Source organism: Rhinopithecus roxellana, chromosome 20 (assembly GCF_007565055.1).
Source record: "Rhinopithecus roxellana isolate Shanxi Qingling chromosome 20, ASM756505v1, whole genome shotgun sequence".
Lineage (NCBI taxonomy): Eukaryota > Metazoa > Chordata > Mammalia > Primates > Cercopithecidae > Rhinopithecus > Rhinopithecus roxellana.
Window position 1 is genome coordinate 66142896 of NC_044568.1, and position 14859 is coordinate 66157754.

The following is a 14859-nucleotide window of genomic DNA, read 5'->3' on the forward strand; positions in this document are numbered from 1 at the left end:
TTCAGACTTGACCTTGAATTCACTTTCTTTAGAAAGTCTTTTTGACATTCCCTCCAAGGATTATGTCCTCTTTGTTAAGGATCAGTGGTTTGCACTTTCATGATGGTCTGTACCTCTCTTTCACAGAATTTATGATTATAATGAAAACTACAAGAACAGATTAGACCATATTATCAAAGATGTTATGACTTCTCAAAAGGTTCGCAATCCCCTACTCAAAAAACTCAGCACAATGAGACATGGAGTGGCCAACTAAACTCACTTAACTAAAATCTGATTTTTACTGGATATAATTTCTCCTGTGAAGACTATTCTGAAAGTAGAATTATACCTTCAGAAGAATATTGATTGTATGAGCCTTCCATAACAATATTTAATACATCCGGGAGACTATTATTTATAAAATGTTACAGGGCACACATAAAACCAACCAAATTAAGAAATCCCATTCTTCTGCTTTCTATAGGTTCAGGCAAATGTTAATAGATAGTGTCTGCTTCTCTAAGACATTCCTTGCTTTAGAAAAGGAAACCCATATACAAAGAGCAAGTTTGGCTCAAATAACTTTTCTTTTCCAAATTAAATCCAAAATTTAAGGCTTTCGAGTCCAAGTTTCTTGCAAATGTTAGACAAAAAAAATCAATGGGTGAAGGAAGTGAGAGAAAAATCTTTGCCTTTCATGTACATTTGAAACCTTCATTTATTTTAAATAGCACTTGATGATATTACGAGGGATCACTTACAGAAAAATATACAGAGCTTTCCTGGCAATGGAATCGGAAGAGCTGCCTTCCTCATGCCTCTCAGGCTCACTTTGTAAATTATGTGAAACACTTTTAGACAGACATTGGCACTCATAAATTATACAGTTCATTTGCATATTCCAGTCATGAGACATTATGCAAAGTGACATGATTTGCATAATGGATTCCTCTTGTCGCTTCACTTGCTGCGTGCTTTTAAAAAACAAAATGAAATAAAATGAAAGCATGAAAAGGTGAAAGCATCAAGTCCCCAGTCTTGCCTGTCTTCTTCCCAACTACAGTATCAGTTGCTTTCATTTCCTACAGGGGATTGGGGGGAAAGGGACAAAAAGCAAAGAGATACAGACATATAAACAAAGATCTTTCATATGAATTTTGTTCTTAATTACAATGTACCCACTTTCTCATTGAAATCCTTCACCATAAATAACCCTTTTGAGCCAACAGACATCAAAACAAAACAAAACATTGAGACAGAAAAACTTTATGGAACTTTTTCTTAAAAAATAAATAAATAAATAAACTTCTATGTCTGTAATTTTTAGGGAAGAGGTAAGCCTTTCTTTTTGTAACTAAAAAATAAAAAAATAAAAAAATTTAAGGCACCAGCTATCTGTCATTGGAAATAAAAGCATATTATGGATGAGAGAGAGGTTTGGTGGAAGGATTTTATCCCTTTCTAGGTGAACTTCTGAATGGTTTTCCTATTTTGAAAGAGAACGGAGAAGAAGAAAAACAGGGTGGTGTTTTGATTATTTAACAAAATATATAATGGCTACATACATTGTAAAGGATGAGGCAATGCCACGTCGACTTCTATCGGCTCTACTCCAATAAGCAGGCAACGCTCCCTCAGCAGTTGCTAGCTTTGCTGCGGGCTTTCCCTGCTCCCCTGCACCAGTGCGAAAAGCAGAGTGTGCCAAGCGGCTGGCGTCTGTACCCTGTGGGAAAAGTTAACTGTAATTCTTCGGCTTTTAAAATCAATTAACCCGTGTGTTAATTAACGTCAAGTCGACGGGAGGAGGAGAAGAAGAAGGGGAGGGAGGGAGAAAAGAAAAAAGCTGCAAGGGCGGATGGCAGAAGAGTTGGCACGGTGCCATCCATTCAGGGGCAACGCCACAGTTTCGTGTGATAGCAGCAGCGGGTATATGTTACGGGGCCCTGTATGCGGGCCAGACAGTGCGGTAAAGCCAAGGGAGATTATCCAGACCCCCAGGAGCGAACAGCAAGCAGCAACCGAAGGCGCAAGTGCCAGGATTACAGCCTAGGCTGCTCCAACTATGAGCCCTTCCTCGGACCCTGGGACTCGGCTACTTGGGGTTTGGGGGTCTTCCACACCACAGAGGCACAAAGCTGACTTTAATCACTTTTTTTCCTTTAAACTTGATTCTGCCGCAGTGGAGCCAGCACAGCGAATGTTTTCACACCCAGCAAGACAAAGGCCGTCGTCTCCGCCATGACACTGTTCCGTTTCAAGCAGAGGCCGGGATTCTGGACTCCTCGAAAAATCAAAAGAAACAAGGAAAACAAACAACAAATACAGCAACAAACAGAAAAACCTGAAAACCAAAATCGTTTGCCCATTTGCCCGTGCCAGAGGTGATCTGGGCATCTGTTGCAGCAGAAGGCGCTTGTGTGGGGCTAATTTTTTTTTTTTTTTTTTTTTTGGTGGGGGGCAAGCTGTTGGCTTGTTTGGTATTTCAACTTCGTTTATAATTAACTTAAAAAAACCCCCACCATTCAGCCTAGTCAACAACAAACAAAGAAAAAGCAGACATCGGAAGAGAAATGCCATAGGAAGCGGCATGAATACATGCCACAGCCTGTGCCACTTGCCACTTGGAAAACCTCAGGGAAAGACGCCAATTCTACAGCTGCGAAGAAGGCAGAGAAGGGAGCATAAGGGTCTACAACTAGAAATCATAAGGAAAGAATACTGCTTGTATAATCCTGGATTGCAATTGCACACAGCCTCTGCTGGGAGAAGAGAGGGAATATTTAAATGGAGATATAGATGGGTATAAATTAAAAGATAGGCACCTATCGATTGCATATAAACACATGTGTAAGGTTGTATGTGTATATAAATACGCATATTTTCAGACAAACGTTTAGATATGTATATATTTTGTGCTATAGGTATGGGTATGTATATATAGGTGTATATGTTTATGCATATACACATATGTAGGATGTATGCATGTGTGAGAAAAAGGAGGGAGACAGAGGAGAGAGAAGGAAATATGTGTATGTGCATGTATGTGTATGCATACATTTCACTTTCTGACCCAGGTATACACAGAAGACAAAATAAAAATCATACTCCAGCAGCAAGCAGGCAGCCAGAGATTTATCTACATTCACTGCTATCACCAGGGAGATGAATGGGGCCGATCTGAAGCCCTTTTACAAGATCCACTATGGGAGTGAAGGAGGAGGAGGGATGCCACACAGACATGCACAAACTTGAAGGCAGAGGGATTTGGAAGGGGCTACTGAGGAAACACTGGTGGCATAATGCAGGGGAGAAGAAGGGGAAAGAGGCTTGTCTCTCTATGTTTTAGGTGGTTGTTTTTAAAAAATCTGCAAAAGGGTTTCAGGGAACGGCTGGTACTTACGTTGTCTGCGTTGCTGTGGATCCTGAAAGGTGTTCTGTTGGCACCGGGCGCTGAGCCAGGGGCAGGCGCTGGAAACAAAAGGGAGAGACAAAAAAATAAAGTCATTCAATGGGAATATTAATTGCTGCTCTTGTGGATTTTACAAAACACACAAACTGTTTTTTCTTTCTTAAAAAAAATGTGGATTGGCGCGTGTCCCTTTTGCATGGAATATACAAGTAGTATGGGATTTAACAGCCCAGTTACGGGACTCAGGATTAGCTGCGCTGGCATCTTTTGGGCATATTCTTCCTTTTAATGAATGAGATTTCGCTGTTAATGAGGAATAATCGTTTGGCTAATGAGCTTTGAAACATTAAGAGAAAAGAGGTTTTTTCCGTTAATCGTTCTGGTGCGACTGCATGGATGGATTACAAAAGACAGCAATAGGAATGCAGTACAAAGGGGGGGACCTCTCCTGGAGTGGGAGAAGCACCGAGATGGGTGATGTGTCCCTGCGTCTTTCCTTCATTCTCTCTTTCGCTCTCTCTGCCAAATGCTATGGGTTTCCATAACTCCGCAATCAAAGTGGATGGTCGGGAAGGATTATTACAAAGAGTGAAGCCTCCGCTGTTAATGTCTCCAGTGTTTAATCATCATACAGTAGAATGGTTTTATGCATATTTCATTTGCATATCATTAAACTGTGTTAGCGAGGGGCATTCAGAGCCAGGAGAAGTACAAAGTTGGGGAGAGAGGGAAGAAAAAAAGGTCCCTATGATGCTTATCTTCAAACAGGGACTTGTTCCATGATCTGTCTTCTACTTTTGCTAAAATCATTATGACTTGGAAACCTTTGAAGTTGGATACAACCTTGGATTCTTCTAATTCCTGCAGAGCAGTGTATTTTAAAAAACAGCAGAAACGTTCCTGCACTAGACAATTAAAGGAATATAAACTCCAGTGGGTTGAAACTAGTAGCTCTTTGGGGAATGCAGTGGCAGAGGCTTCTACAAATACCAACACTTAGAAATATATAATAAAGAGCATCATATTAGAAACAAAGAAAACGAAGACAAGAAATATTAACAAGTGGATTATATTTGTTTCTTTTGGGGGGTAATGAACTAAAGAGAATGAAGAAGCCATCGGTAATTTTTCCCTTCATGAGTGAACAGTCACCTTTTTGTATGTGTCTGTTTTTGTCCTTTCTTTTTGAAGAGGGATGTTGTTACTTTTGAAGCAATTAGTCAATTATTTTGTAGCTCTGATCTTTTCCCCCTGCACCCGACAGGAAAGAAAGGTGGTGGTTAGGGAATATGTGAGTATTGGGGGGGACTTGGTGGGGGAGAGAAAGAATACAGTGAGTTCTTTGTAGATCTTATACATGCACAACATATTAATTGGGGGCTTTTAAAGCTCCCTCAATGGGCTATTTCATTCCTGGTAAAACCGCAGCTGGTTAGCCACTGTTGGTGACTCTTCAAATATTACTTTTTTATTCTGTCGCTGTTGTTGTTGTCTTGTTTTGTTTTACCTCAGTTAAGAATGAAAATGTAGTATCACCCTTTCTTTTTTGAGTCTCTTCTCCATCTTCTTCTTCACTCCAGTTTCCAAACTGTAAAACAATGTTGGCTTAATATTGAAGCCTGGTGCACAGTCTAACTGGCACAACTTGATTTGGAAAGAGACGCTGTTTTATATTTAAATTACCCCTGCTCCCCCCTTATCCTCCAAAGCTTTGTCTCTGTTATGAATATGCAGATGAGGCATGATGTGATTACACTGTACAATTACTCCTGTCCATGGTGGTGGCAGGGGCTGCTAGGGAGACAGAGAGTCAGACAGCCTCCAAGCCAATACAGAGTTTTGTTTTCGGTATTTTTCCAATCTCCTTGGCACTGCAGCACATGCAGATGTCGCTGTTGTTCTTTATAAAGCCCTAATGATATGCAAAAGCATAACGATTTGGTTTGGACACAAAGCATCAACGAAATATTATGGGTGTCTTTAAGAAAGGGGGAGAGAAAATCCTGACTGAAGGAATGTCCACATAAATTATTTTTATTTAAATGAATTCAAAGGATGGGGTGAGGGCAAGTCAGAGAGAGTCGCATGGAAAACATGAATAATATTAATATGCATAAAGAGTTCTCACCGAGGAGGAGAAGCTCCTCACTACAGCTCTTGGGACAAACAGGTTCATTAGGAAACAGCTCAGAGCGACTACAGCATTTTGTTATTTCAATTTTTTTCCCTTATTTTAAATGAAGAGTCAGACAGATGTGTTTTCTTTGCATAGCAGCATTGAGATGGATCCAGTCTGTGAAATTTGCTGCCCAAATAGCATTTCTAATGGAAATTGGAACTAAACAAGGGCACGGATATGGAAGGGAGGGGAGAAGAGAGAATACACGAAGAGGAGTATAATCAGAGCCACTGCATGGCATTTGTAGTACAGGAGGTTTTCAGAAACCATCTTTGCTTCGTTAGTCTCCCATGTGGGCTCCTGATGTAGGGAGCTATCAGGGTATACCAAAATGAGCACTGAGACAGGCCTTTCTAGGTCTGAGGCTGTGGAAAGCAGCGGCAACTTGGTGCCTGTCCCTCAGAGCTGTCTACAGTTCAGAAGCCAAAAGCACAGCTACTTCTAATTTGGGGATGCAGTAGACTGCCTACTGATCCAGGTATTTGTGAAAGATGGAATTCTTGGTGCTATCATAGTATACATTGCTAAAGAGCAGATGAAATCGGCTGCTTAAGGAGGCCTGATAATATTTATGTTGGTTAATTCTCATGATAATGATAACTGCAGTTGTCTATTATTTTCAGAATGTTAAAATTACCAGTGTGGCTTAATGCATGTTTACAATGAATAGAGAGGGACAAAGAGTGAATGAGCCTATTGGGTGGATTCAAAACTGATAAAATATTTGGACTATTACTCATGGTCTCCAAGGATTAACAGAGAAGTCAAAGAAGCAGTAGTTGGAAAAAAAGAGATTTTGTTACCTCCCTTGGTCAGGTGGTCAAAGAGTTCAAATTACTTTCATAATTCAGCTAAAGGAGTTTTATACTTCTGTTTAAATTACATGAAGACATTTTTGATCTGATATGTATATCTGCATAAATTTCTATTATGATAGCATAATGTTGACCTGGAACTGGTCTGATTATAAGCATGTTCTAAATACTGTTGCTCTTCACCTATCATCTCTAAAACTTCCATTTATAAGTTTCTTTTAAGACTCCCCTTCCAATAATTTTCAACTGTTACACGATTCTCAACTGTTGGTACAGTGTACAAAACTACAGAGTACAGTGAATTGATGATTATTTGGAGAATGGCTATTTAATCTGAATTATTAATATTTAACCTCTTATACTTTCCATCTGTTGTCAGAATTATGGATATAGAATTTTGAAAGAATACATGTAAAGAATTGAGCACAGTATCTGCACATAACAAGCTCTAAATAAGTGTTAGATTTTATTACTGCTCTCATTACTATTATTACTTCAGTGTGTTGGTTACCATTTGAGAGAAACAAGGAAAAGAAAATAAAATTCAGTCTTTACTTTTACTATTAAATAGCAATGCACGTAAAAGGCTGAGTGGAAAAGTGTTAAATAGATATCCATGGTGAATAGACTGAATGATCCGTAATCAGAAGTCAAACTACAGCTTATGTCAACACATAATAGACCCATGAAAGGGTTCCATTAAAAATGTATGTATAATTCTGAAATTTTTGTGTTGCATGATATCAATAGTCTGATAAGAGAGTTCTATTGTGATTGGTATGGTTTGGGAACTGAAAGGTGCTCGTTATTTAACTACAATGATGAAGCAATGCCAACTTTCAGTATTTTTTTTTACAAAAATAAGTTATATTTTTGAATAATACATTACAATGAAGTATCAATAATTTTAAAAATGTAGAAAGGAAAAGGTCTCTGTCTTTCCCCTCTTCTACCCATGAGTTCCTCACCCAACTCCCGAATAAGTAATCACTGTTACTGCTTTCTTGTTTATTCTACCAGCTATTAATATATTAAGAAGATATTAATATAATTTCTCTCCTATATCTTACACAAATGATACTTTTTACAAAGATTCCTTACAATTTTCTGTCAACACAGTAAGTTCATTTGTGACTAGACAGCTTCATTTCCAGTAATCATGCCAATTATTTCTTTGTCCTTATCTCATTGGTGAGGATATCTAGTACAATGTTGAATAGAAGTAGTGATAGGTGACTGTAAACATCCTTACCTTATTTCCAATCTTAGGGGATGTCACTGTCTTGTTCATGGTCATAGGGGAAGAAGAACTCAGCCTTTCATTACTAAGAATTACACTCTTTATCACGTGAAAGAGGTTTCCTTCCATCCTTAGCTGCTAACAATTTTTTTTAAAAATCATGAATGGTTATTAAATTTTGTCAAATCATTTTCAGCCTCTACTGAATTAAGTAACAGCTTAAAGCTGTGAGTATAGTGAATTACAATGACTGATTTTCATATGCTAAATCAACCTGGCAATCCTGGGACAATCCCCCATTGATCATGATATACAAATCTTTTTATATATTACAATAATTGACTTGCTAACATTTTAAGAATTTTTGAATCCATGTGCATGACAGACATTAGTCTATAATTTTTTGGGGGGCGTAGTAACTTTGCTATTGTTATCAGGGTCTTGCTAACAGCATAGAATGAGTTGGAGAGTGTCTCCCTCCTCTATATTCTGAAAAAGTTTGTGTAAGATTATGATTTTGTCCTTAAATGCTAAATCAAATTAACCAGTAAAGCTATGACGCCTGGGGATTTCTTTGTGGACAATTTTTATATAAAAAATTCAATTTTTTTTTTTTTTTTTGAGACAGAGTCTTACTCTGTCACCCAGGCTAGAGTGCAGTGGCATGATCACAGCTCACTGCAGCATCAACTTCCCGGGCTCAAGTGATCCTCCCACCTCAGCCTCCTGAATAGTTGGGACTACAAGTGTATGCCACCACACCTGACTAATTTGTTTTTATTTTTATTTTTTGTACAGACAGGATCTCACTTTGTTGCCCAGGCTGGTCTTGAAGTCCTTGCCTCAAGCGATCCTCTTGTGTCAGCCTCCCAAAATGATGGTATTACAGGCGTGAGGCACTGTGCCTGGCCTACAAATTCAATTTTAGAGAAATGATCTTGGACTATTCAGATTTCTAATTTCTTATGTCAATTTTGGTAAGCTGGGGTTTTCAAAGAATTTGTCTATTTCATCTTAGTTATCAAATTGATTGGAATACAGTTGTTAATAATATCCTACTATCCTTTTTCTTATCTGTCAGAATTTTGGTGATGTCCTTATTTTATTTGTGATATTGGTGATTTGTTTTTTTCCTTAATCTTTTTAAAATCAATTTTACTAATCTTTTCAGAGAATCAATCTGATTTTGTTAATTTTTTAATTTCAACTCCCCATTATATAATATCCTTTCTTCTATTTACTTTGGGTTTAATTTGCTTCTCTTTTTCTAGATTCATAAGGCAGAATCTTAGATAATTTTACACTTTACTTCCTATTACAGATGTGTAAAGTGATACATTTTCCTCTAACAATTGCTTTAGCTGCATCACACACATTTTCATAGGATGTGTATTCATTCTCATTTAGTTGAGATTAAAAAAATTTCCCTTGTCATTTTTTTACAGGTGCTAAGTATATTGTTTAATTTCTAAATATTTGGTTCTTTTTCTAAGTATCTTATTACTATAAATTTCCAACTTGATACCACTGTTTCAGGGAAAATATTCTACGCAACTTCAACTCAAGACTTGTATGCCCTGACATATAGTCTATCTTTTTGAAATTCCATGTGCATTTGAGAAGAATCCATTGTTGTTCTGCTGTTGTTGATTTTCTCAGTTAAACATTCAATTTTCATTCAGTTAATTTTTCTTATTATTTTTTGCCTTCTACTTTCTTTCGGCTTCATTTTACATTTTGTTTCTGGTTTCTTGATGAGATATTTATATCATGATTTTTCAGCCATTTTTTCCTTTTAAACATGCATTTAAAGGTTATATATTTTCCTCTAGGAACAGCTTTAGATACAACCCCCAGGTTTTCACATATCATGTTTTGATTATCATTTGGTTCAAAAACTTTCTAATTTATACCATAATTTCCTCTTTCACCTATAGGCTATTGAATTCTGTCTTTTATCCAGTCTAACAACTTCTCTTTTAACTGCAAAATTGAGTCAATTTATATTTAACATAATTACTGATATATTTTGAATTATATACATATCATCTTATTGTTTCCTATTTGTTCTACCTGATCTGTTTTCTTTAAATTCTTTTTTGCATCACTTATAATCAAGTCCTTCTCTTATTACATTTTTTCTTTTAGTTTGATAGTACTACATTATTTTACTATTAAGTAGTACCCCAAATATTGCGACATACATCTCTGACTCACTATAGTCTATTATAAATTAGTACTTTTGTCACTTCCCACATAATGCTAGAACTGAAATTCGTATTATTTTGTTTACTTTCTCCCACCTTTTGTTATTATTGACATGCATTTGATCATTCATATGTTTTAAGTCTTGCAAGATATTTTCATTTTTCTATTTTGCAGTCAAGATTCATTCAGACTCGCTCACATATACACCTTGTGCACTGCTCTGTGTTTCTTCTTCCATTTTGACATTTTCTTCTGAGGTCACGTTTCTTCTACCTAAATTCTCCCTTTGGTGTTTCTTTTTTTTGAGACGGAGTCTCGCTCTGTCACCCAGGCTGGAGTGCATTGGCCGGATCTCAGCTCACTGCAAGCTCCGCCTCCCGGGTTTACGCCATTCTCCTGCCTCAGCCTCCTGAGTAGCTGGGACTACAGATGCCCGCCACCTCGCCCGGCTAGTTTTTTGTATTTCTTTTTTAGTAGAGACGGGGTTTCACCGTGTTAGCCAGGATGGTCTCGATCTCCTGACCTTGTGATCCGCCCGTCTCGGCCTCCCAAAGTGCTGGGATTACAGGCTTGAGCCACTGCGCCTGGCTGGTGTTTCTTTTAGGTTGGGTATGCTGCTGATAAGTTCTCTCAGTTTTTGTCTTCCTATAGTTATTTTCATCTTCAGTTTTCAAGGATATTTTCACAGAGCACAGAATTCTAGATTGGCAGTTATTTTCTTTCTGCTTTTAAAAGATGTCATTCCATTGTCTTTTGAGCTCCATCATTTCATTGAGAAGTCAGCTGTCAGTCTTATTGCTGCTTCCTTCAAGTAGCATGTCTTCTTTATTTGTCTTCACTTAAGATTTTCTCTTTCAACTTCAGAAGTTTTACTAATGTGACTAGGTGTGATTTTCTTGGTATTTATCCTGCCTGGGATACCTATGGATTAGTATCTTTCCCCTTTTTGGAAACTGTTAGTCCTTAGCAGTTTGAAAATTACCTACTGCAATCTTTTTTTTTTTTTTACCTTGTAGGATTCCAATTACACATATATTAAATATTTTCAATGTATCTCCTACGGGATTTATGCTGTTTATTTTCCAGTCTTTTACCTCTTCATGCTTTGGTTTTAGCATTTTTAAACTGATTTATCACACTCAACAATTCTCTTTTTATTTCCAATCTGCTATTAAGCCTATTTATGAATACCTTAATTTAAGTTGCCGTATTTTTCAGTTCCTGAATATACATTTAATTCTTCTTTTGTAAGCTGCAGTTCTTTTGTTCTCCAACATATTATCATTTTAGAGCTATTTAAGAGCCATATCTGATAAGTATATCTGATTCACTTCACTGTGGATCTATTTCTGCTGTCTGCTTTTTCCCCCTCTTTGGTCCTGTGTTTTGCTATTCCTAGAAAGTATTGAATGGATGCCAGATATTGTGTGTGAAAAATCTTAGAGGTTCTATAAGATATCTTCTTTTGAAGAAAAATTACCATATCACCTGGGAGGTAGCAGGATAGAACAAGGGCAGATTACCTCCAATGAAATAAAAGAGTAAACTGGCTTGAAGCTAGGTTAGTCTTTTTAAGATTCACATTGCATCTGGTTCATCTCATCTCTTAGGTCCCATTTCCTTGACAGACCCTGACACCTGATTTTTGTCTTTCCAGCACTATGAGATTACTGATCTTTCCAGCACTATGAGATTACTGAAAGCTCTACTGGGCTTATCAGTAGATTTCTGCTTAGGATCTTATTCTGGAAAAGACAAACTGAAACTCTGAGCTATACGCTTATTATAAAATCTCTCTGAAATAATACCATCAAAAAAGGAAGTGATGACATTTGTTCTTTGTGAACCTGTATTTATTCCTAGTAATGAAATTGAGAATAATGTCTCCTCTCATTCAGACTTTTGGTGTCTCTCCCAAACTGCATTTCTTTTTTTAAATCCGCAATTCCTTAAGCTCAACTGCAGATGTAATTCTTCAGGATCAATGGCAAATTATCATAGTACCTGTGAAAATAAAAAGTCTGGGATAGGAGACTTGAATTCCAATAATTAGTTGTTCTCTTTCAATCTCTGTGACTGATCCTGTGCTGCAGTCCTCACTAATCAATGCTAGTTTTGTCCTTTCCTACCCTAAAGGCTATTCTTCTTGACAGAGAAAAAGAATCCGAAGAATAATTCTCTCTCTCTCCCCTTCCTTCTCTCACTTTTAGTAATCTCTCTGTTTATTTTTTGAGACAGAGTCTCACTTTGTCACCCAGGCTGGAGTGCAGTGGTGTAATCTCGGCTCACTGCAACCTCCACCTCCAGGGTTCAAGTGATTCTTGTGCCTCGGCCTCCCAAGTATCTGGGATTACAGGCACACATTGCCACGCCTGGCTAATTTTTGTATTTTTAGTAGAGATGGGGTTTCACCATGTTGGCCAGGCTGGTCTCAAACTCCTGACCTCAAGTGAGTCACCTGCCTTGGCCTCTCAATCAAACTGTTGGGATTACAGGCGTAAGCCACTGTGCCCAGGCCTCGTTTAGTAATCTCTTGACATCAAAATCCTGCAGCAAGTCTCTTTCTTTTACTTTTCCCTAGAAGCAACCCACAAATTATTGGCCTTATATGCTCCTCCTTATATTTTGAATATAATTATTTATACCTAAATTTAATATAAAATCACATTGGTCTTCTTTACATTTCCCCCACTCCCTTTTCCTGAAAAGGAGGGAATTAATTTATTCATCAATTGCAGACAAACACACTGCTACTTTAAAGACTAGTTGCGATATAAGCAGTAAGTCAATAACTATACAATGTCATATGTGTTAGGTGCAATTTTAGTGTTATTTTGTTATTTCCATTTATTTTTTAGCTTTCTTCCTTTTTTTTTTTTTTTAGAGATTATGTCTATGAAGTTATATTTATCCTTTATCTGAATGTTTTTAAAATGTGCCTTATCAAGTCTACAGTAACACTGTCCAAAAGAACTTTCGGAAACTATGGAAATGTGATTTCTAATAGGGTAACCAACAGCTAGTACAATGGACCAAATCTTTAACTTAATTTTAACTTAATTTTAATTTACTAAACTTAAATAGTCACATGTGGCTAGGGGTGAACTTATTGGACATGTAGCTATATAATATGTCCAATATTCATCAGTCCTGCCTATTTTGCCTTAAAATTGAATGACTACTTTCTTTAAGAGTTCTAATTGTTTTTAACCTATAAGTTCTTAGGTGTTGATCAAAATTAGGTTCATATAGTTTCCCTATCATTTCTTTCATCTATTGAGGATGCAGATTATTGGCAAGGGCAAAGCAAAAATAAGTCCAAAATTCGACTTTTAGTAAAATGGATTTTGAGAATGCATTTGAATAGCTGATACCACATGATATTATATCCTGAGTCTACACTTTTTAAAAGGATCTGAATCAGGATTTCTAGAAATATACTACTTATTTGACCAAGCAAATTATAGCATATCCTTTTGAAGCAATTACTTCTGGTCTCTATTTTTATGCTTACCCAGGTGCTTTCTATCATGTTTCCTCTCAAATTCTGCTCCCAACTGCCATTGTATCATCATTTATGAATGCCGTGTCTACAGTCAAGAATGCAATCTCATGAAAGAGAATGCAACTGAATGGCCAACTTTGAGATTAACACAAAACTTGTAACTAATTATTACAATGCTTATGTGTGCTTCTATATATGTGCAGATAGATATAGACATAATGCATGTATTTTATAGATTTGCATGAAGTAGAAACAGCATTTTCCAGAAGGTTAAAATAAATGATTAAATTTAAAGAATTCAGTATAAAGAATTTAGTTTTATGAAGTGAGGGATGTCCTGTATTAAGAATTAATTACAGGCTGGGTACGGTGACTCATACCTGCAATCCTAATACTTTGGGAGGCAAAGGTAGGAGGATCACCTGAGGTCAGGAGTTCAAGACAAGGCCTGTCCAACATGATAAAACTCCGCCACTGCTAAAAATACAAAAATTAGCTGGGTGTGGTGGCACATGCCTGTAATCTCAGCTACTCAGGAAGCTGAGGCAGGAGAATCTCTTGAATACAGGTGGTGGAGGCTGCAGTGAGCCAAGATCACGCCACTGCACTCCAGTCTGAGCAACAGAGCAAGACTCTGTGACCAAAAAAAAAAAAAAACAAAAACGAACAAACAAAAAGGCCAGGCATGGTGGTTCACACCTGTAATCCCAGCACTTTGGGAGGCTGAGGCAGGCAGATCATGAGGTGAGGAGATCGAGACCATCCTGGCTAACACGGTGAAACCCCGTCTCTACTAAAAATACCAAAAATTGGCTGGGTGTGGTGGCATGCACCTGTGGTCCCAGCTACTTGGGATGCTGAGGCAGGAGAATCGCTTGAACCCAGGAGGCAGAGGTGGCAGTGAGCAGAGATCGCGCCACTGCACTCCAGTCTGGGCGACAGAGCAAGACTCCGTCTCAAAATAAATAAATAAATAAATAAATAAATAAATAAATAAATAAATAAATAAAATAAGAATTAAGAAGAATATTTAAAAGTTTCCATTGGTCTTAAAAAAATAAAGAATAGCATTTAATAGAGAGAATCAGATGTTATCTGAAAGTAAATGAGACTAGAAAAATAACATGTAGACTCTCAAAATATCTCCCAAATTTGAGTATTGTGCAATATGTGTGTTCAATGCCTATATTAAATATATGAATTGATTTCTAGATAGCCATTTAAATATTTTTCTAATGAAATATGTTTGTCCATATTTTAGTGGATTTCAATGTGAAGGGATGATAGTTCAGGCTTTGGAATAATACAGATCTAGGAATTCTGTAATATATAGCTCTAATTATGATGTTTCCTGGCCTCAAAAATAAGTTAGCAGCTTTCCCATGATGTCTTTTTGATAGTGTTTTAAGAGATTATAGGTGTCAGTCAATATTATTTAAGAATGTCTTCCTTTAAAAACTTTAATTTTAAAAATTTAAGATTTTAAACAGATAGAGAATTAGTCACGTTACAAATTGGTTC

The 14859-nt window shown here is 37.1% G+C and overlaps 1 long non-coding RNA gene across 1 annotated transcript in view; it reads right to left on the reverse strand.

Annotated features, from left to right (window-relative positions):
- Positions 1-258: 258 nt before the first annotated feature.
- Positions 259-14859, reverse strand: part of LOC115895238 — a 221400-nt gene continuing 206799 nt past the window's right edge. The window contains exons 4-6 of the long non-coding RNA XR_004055435.1: positions 3383-3450; positions 2132-2263; positions 259-956 (exon numbers count right to left, since the gene is read on the reverse strand). This is a non-coding gene — a long non-coding RNA (uncharacterized LOC115895238). The remainder of the gene's footprint in view (positions 957-2131; positions 2264-3382; positions 3451-14859) is intronic.